Below are 6,000 nucleotides of genomic sequence, written 5' to 3' on the forward strand. Positions count from 1 at the left end.
TATATACATTAGCCATTGAGCCTTTTCTGGGCCTCCTACGCAGGAGACTGCAGGGAGTGTGCTGGACAGGCATTGGTGTGTTGACAGGCATAGCAGTGTTGGCACATGCAGATTAAGTGTCTGTGATGGTCAGGGATGGACAGGATATGCAGGCACTAGAGACTAGTCTGAAGGTGTACGAGGAAGCTCCGTCAGCTAAGGTGAACTGGGGAAAGAGCAAAGCTCTGTTATGTGGGGCATGGAGGGATAGGGCCCACCCTCTGCTTTCAAGGGGTTTGCAGTGGGGCAACGAAGGGCTTAACCTTTTTGGGGGTGTATCTGGGCTCAGAGAGGTGGGTCAGGAAGAACTGGGAGGGGCTGTCACAGGCTGTGGTATCAAGACTGGCCAGGTGGAGGTGGCTCCTGTCCCAAGTGCCATATAGAGGGAGGGTGCTGATAATCAACAACCTGGCGGCATCTTCCCTGTGGCATAAACTGGCTGTCCTCAACCCCACTTCCTGTCTGCTCGCAGACCTGCAATGCAAGCTGTTGGATTTTTTTCTGGTCTGGCACGAAGGAGGACAGGGCTTGGTGGAACTGGAGAGCAGGGTGGCTGCATTCCGACTAAAGGCGGCGCAGAGACTGCTGTACCATACTGATGTCGGCTGGAGGGAACCAGCATGCTGCTGAAGAGAGCTGGCGGATTAGGGTTGGACCCAGCAGCTGTTCCTCATGAGACTAGAGAGACTGAGTACAGCAGTTCTCTCTGACTTTAGCTCTTTTTGGTGCTGAGGCCCTGGCAGGTGTTATTAAGGCCCACACGAGAAGGGGGTGTGGAGCCTGGGCTGTGGGAGGAGCCCATCTTCCACAACCCAGCCATCCTTTTCAGATCGGTTCAGTCGGCCACCCTGAAGAGGCGACTGATGGCAGCAGTTATACTAAGGCTGGGTGACCTGCGGCTGCTGGGGGAGGAGGGGTGGAAAACTCTGAAAATCCTGGCACAACAAACAGGACTAACATCTCTTAGGCTGCTGGGGAGATTCCTGGGGGAGGTCCAGGAGGTACTGTCTGAGCCGCTAAGGGGTGTGTTTGAGCGGACAAAGGGGGAGGGGCCACAAATGTATCCACCACTGCAGGTGACGTCAGAGACTGGGACTGGCAAGGGGGTCTGGAGGACTTTTTAGATTTTAAAAATCCGAGCCTGGGGTAGTTTGAGGGGGTGGGAGGTAAAGCCCTCTACAACCTCTGCATTAAGGTAAGGAACATTGGGAGGCACATCAGGCACATCAATGGCAGGGGGTATGTGGGCCGAGAGTTTGGTGGGTTTTAGATGGAGGGGGCTCTACAAACTCCCAGTACCAAAGAGGTCAGGGAGGGTTCTACATGGAGCCCTGGCCACTAACAGCTGGTTGGCACGGGTCGACCCAGGAGTCAGACAGGGGTGTCCTTTCTGTGTCATGAGTGAAATTGTGATTCAGGTGTTTTCTGAATACGGCTGTAGAAGTATTGAGGTTTTTGGTTACTGTGATGTGTGGTGTTGTTTTGTATCATGGGGTAGAGGGCAAGGTGAATGTGCAGTGCTGTGGATATTTCATGAAATGAAATGAGGTTGCATCATTAAAGAAAGACACAGCGTTTTTTTTAAGTCTCTCTCATACACTCTTTACTGGAGAGGTTCTGCAAAGCTCTGTAATGATCTGCAACGCCAGCTTCATCCAGCTGTGAGGAGTGAGGGCTCTAGGCAATTAGGAAAGGTCCATCCAGCTGAGTAGTCTGGGTCTCTTCTACTGTGAACTGTCTCAGTTAAACCACTGGCACTAGCCATGGCAGTTCTGGTCTAACACTGCTCTCTTAGAAAAAAGGTTCTACCTGAAACCAAAAAGGGTTCTACCTGGAACCAAAAAGGGTTCTAAGTGGAACCAAAAAGGGTGCTCCTATGGGGAAGAACCCTTTTGGAACATTTTATTCTAAGAGTTGTAGCAGCCTAACACTACGGGCTTGGTGAATAACTGTTTTGACGCAGCGTTAGCCTACGTCTCCAAGAACCCACTTAATTTTCCTATGATTGCAAACCTCACTCGGGAAGTGTGTGTGTGTGTCAGAAGTGATCTGTTAGAGGAGTAGTTGAATAAGGAAGAGTCTGCCTCCTTGTAAACAAGTAATTACAGCTACTCAGACTGCACTGTCAAAATGTTAGTAGGAGGAACTGCTATGACGAGGTGCACTGGTCACAAACGGTACAGCTCAGAGAAATAGCTGAGTTTAGCATAAGCTGAAATTAAGCTGGCAATAGAGGACACCCAAACATCTCTAGCTGTCGTACCGAAACACCATCTGTGCTGTACTCTGCTCCATGTCTCCCATCCACTTTAACCCAAAATATATTATATACACTGAGTGTACAAAACTATTTCCATGACGTAGAATGACCCGGTGAATTCAGGTGAAAGCTATGATCCCTTAATGATGTCACCTGTTTAATCAACTTCAAATCAGCTTAGATGAACGGGAGGAGACAGGGGGTTAAAGAAGGATTTTTAAGCCTTGAGACAATTGAGACATGGATTGTGTATGTGTGCGATTCAGAGGGTGAAATGTGCAAGACAAAATATTTATGTGCATTTGAACGGGGTATGGTAGTAGGTGCCAGGCGCACCTGTTTGAGTGTGTCAAGAACTGCAACGCAATAGTTTCCCATGTGTATCAAGAATGTTCAACCACTCAAAGGACGTTCAGGAAACTTGACAAAACTGTGGGAAGCGTTGGAGTCAACATGGGCCAGCATCCCTGTGGAATGCTTTCAACACCACAGTCCATGCCCAGACTAATTGAGGCTGTTCTGAGGGCAAAAGGGGGTGCAACTCAATATCAGGAAGGTTTTCTTAATGTTTGGTATACTAAGTGTAGATCTCTCTGTTCAACATCATCTTCGTTGCTTTGTGTTTGGGGTTTTAGGTTGTGTTTCTATATAAGCACTTTGTGACATCTGCTGATGTAAAAAGGGCTGTTTCTTCCTGATGTTTTGTGCACTCAGTTTATATACGGTGCATTCATTGAGATGGCCTGATAACTAACCTATCAAGAGAGCCTGTCACTTCCCCCTGTGGTCTGAGAACGTTGATTTACGGTGCATTCAGAAAGTATTCAGACCCTTTGACTTTTTCAACATTTTGTTACATTACAGCCTTATTTTAAAATAGATTCAATAGTTTTTTTTTTCTCTCATCAATCTACACACAATACCCCATAATGACATCACAATACCCCATAATGACATCACAATACCCCATAATGACATCACAATACCCCATAATGACATCACAATACCCCATAACTCCAAAGCAAAACATTTTTGCTCATTCATAAAAATAAAAAAACCAGAAATACCTTCTTTACATCAGTATTAGTATTCAGGCCCTGAGGCCATGAGACTCAAAATTGAGCTCAGGTGTATCCTGTATCTTTGAGATATTTCTACAACTTGATTTGGAGTCCACCTGTGGTAAATTCAATTGATTGGACATGATTTGGAAAGGCACACACTTGTCTATATATGAGAACAACCGTCTCGATTTGGTCATAGCAACATTTGAAATAGTGTTTTTTACGAGACACAGAGTTAGAAAATAGTATATCGTACACTACAGTTGAGGAACAACGGGAAAGTAATTCTGCTTTGTAAGTTGATAAACTTGTAACCTCACTTTGAGAAAATGGCCCTGGAATGTTTTAGTAAACCTACTGGAGAGCTCTTCTTTGTATACACTCATTCAGCATCGTTCACACCCTCTTAAGCATTAGCCCCACCCATTCAGCATCGTTCACACCCTCTAAAGCTTTAGCCCCACCCATTCAGCATCGTTCACACCCTCTAAAGCTTTAGCCCCACCCATTCAGCATCGTTCACACCCTCTAAAGCTTTAGCCCCACCCATTCAGCATCGTTCACACCCTCTAAAGCTTTAGCCCCACCCATTCAGCATCGTTCACGCCCTCTAAAGCTTTAGCCCCACCCATCTCTTTATGGATTCACATGTGAGGCCATCTACTAAACAACCAAAGATTTCAAGACTAAAGGCTGGTTTATACTACGGGTATGTCGTAAATTTAATCTGGAGTGCCAGAGTGCGCTCAGAGAGCACTCTAAATTCAGAGCGTTGTCAGATTGTCCATTTGTTATTTCAGAGAGTTTCCCCATCAGAGCTTTCAGAGCGCACACTGGACTCTCTGGCCGAGGAGTAGGGTTGATCCGAGTGTTCTGGCCTCAAAGGGGTGGCTGGTAGCCTAGTGCTTACAGCGCTGGACTAGTAGACGAAAGGTTGCAAGATTGAATCCTTGAGCTGACAAGGTCAAAATCTGTTGTTCTGCTCCTTAACAAGGCACTGTTCCTAGGCCCTCATTGAAAATAAGAATTTGATCTTAACTGACTTGCCTAGTTAAATAAAGGTAAAATATTTGTTTTAAAGGCACCCAAGCTACTTCCAGACACATAATGAGAGAACACCTCACTCTGACCATTTTACTCGCCCTAGCAGAGCTGGTTGGGCTGTTTTTCATGTTATCCATAGCGTTGGTGACTGTAACGGTCCTGCTGGCAACAATTTAATTACGCATTTTTTGCCAATGTTTACTGACACTGGTCATATTCAACGAGTGTTGAGTGTTTGTAAATTGGTCAGTTATTATGCGCTCTACCAATGAACCATAATCCCAACTCATAATGTTACTACCCTGCATGAATATGCAGGTAGCTAACCAACCAGGTTTAATGTTAGCTAACTAACATTAGGCTATAACTAGCAATGCAAATGGCTCTGAGATACAAATAATATTACTACACAGATCATAACACGTAACATTAGCTAGCTAGCTAACAGTACAGTTTAACTTTAAATGAAAATTACATTCTGACAAAATTTGAAATGTGTAATTTCTGAACATTTTGCTAGCTTGACTATCTTATCCATATACACGGATGGACACTTCTCCGTCTCTGTTATGGTTGCCCTTAGTTTGAAGTTGTAATCCAGAGACAGGTGTTTAATACCTCTGCATATTTGCATATTTGCAATCAAACGGCTATCATACTCTAAACTTGGTTCAAAACTCGGCAACACTTATGTAGTTCTACATTTTTTATATCTTTCAAAGAATCTGCATTAGAAAGGATTACCTACACATACTGACCAGCTCATGATATAGACAGAAGCGTGCTACACGGCAGACCAATCAAAACTAATTTCTCGGCAAGTCCAGCCCACTCATTATCTCAGCCAATCATGGCTAGCGGGATGGTTGCCTTCATTTTCTGTTGCTAAACCATCTAGACTTGTAATTGAACTATTTTATTCTTATTTACACATGTTTGTTATAAAGGCACAATAAATATCACATGAACCAGAAGGCATTTCTTGCCCGCAAAAAACACATTTTGATTAAAAGAAAGTTTAAGTTCAAATGGCTCTCCTGTGAAGTAGTGATGTGTGACATACACCTAGTTTCCTGAAACAAATAATAAAGACACACCTGTCTATATAAGGTCCCACAGTTGACAGTGCATGTCAGACCAATAACCAAGCCATGAGGTCGAAGGAATTGTCCGTAGAGCTCTGAGACAGGATTGTGTAAAGGCACAGATCTGGGAAAGGGTACCAAAACACTTATAAAACATTGAAGGTCCCCAAGAACACAGTGGCCTCTATCATTCTTAAATGGAAGACGTTTGGAACCACCAATATTCTTCCCCCTGGCCAAACTGAGTAATCAGGGGAGAAGGGCCTTGGTCAGGGAGGTGACTAAAAACCCGGTGGTCACTCTGACAGAGCTCCAGAGTTCCTCTGTAGTGACGAGAGAAACTTCCAGAAGGACAACCATCTCTGCAGCACTTCACCAATCAGGTGGAAGCCACTCCTCAGTAAAAAGCACATGACAGCGCAGTTGGAGTTTGTCAAAAGTCACCTAAAGGACTCTCAGACCATAAGAAACAAAATTCTTTGGTCTGAATGCCAAGTGTCACGTCTGG

The 6,000-nt window shown here is 44.8% G+C and overlaps 1 protein-coding gene across 1 annotated transcript in view; it reads right to left on the reverse strand.

Moving 5' to 3' along the window:
• LOC109884512 (reelin) overlaps window positions 1-6,000 on the reverse strand; it is a 267,753-nt gene that overhangs the window by 107,916 nt on the left and 153,837 nt on the right.

The sequence above is a fragment of the Oncorhynchus kisutch genome, linkage group LG22, assembly GCF_002021735.2.
Source record: "Oncorhynchus kisutch isolate 150728-3 linkage group LG22, Okis_V2, whole genome shotgun sequence".
Classification (NCBI taxonomy): Eukaryota; Metazoa; Chordata; class Actinopteri; order Salmoniformes; family Salmonidae; genus Oncorhynchus; species Oncorhynchus kisutch.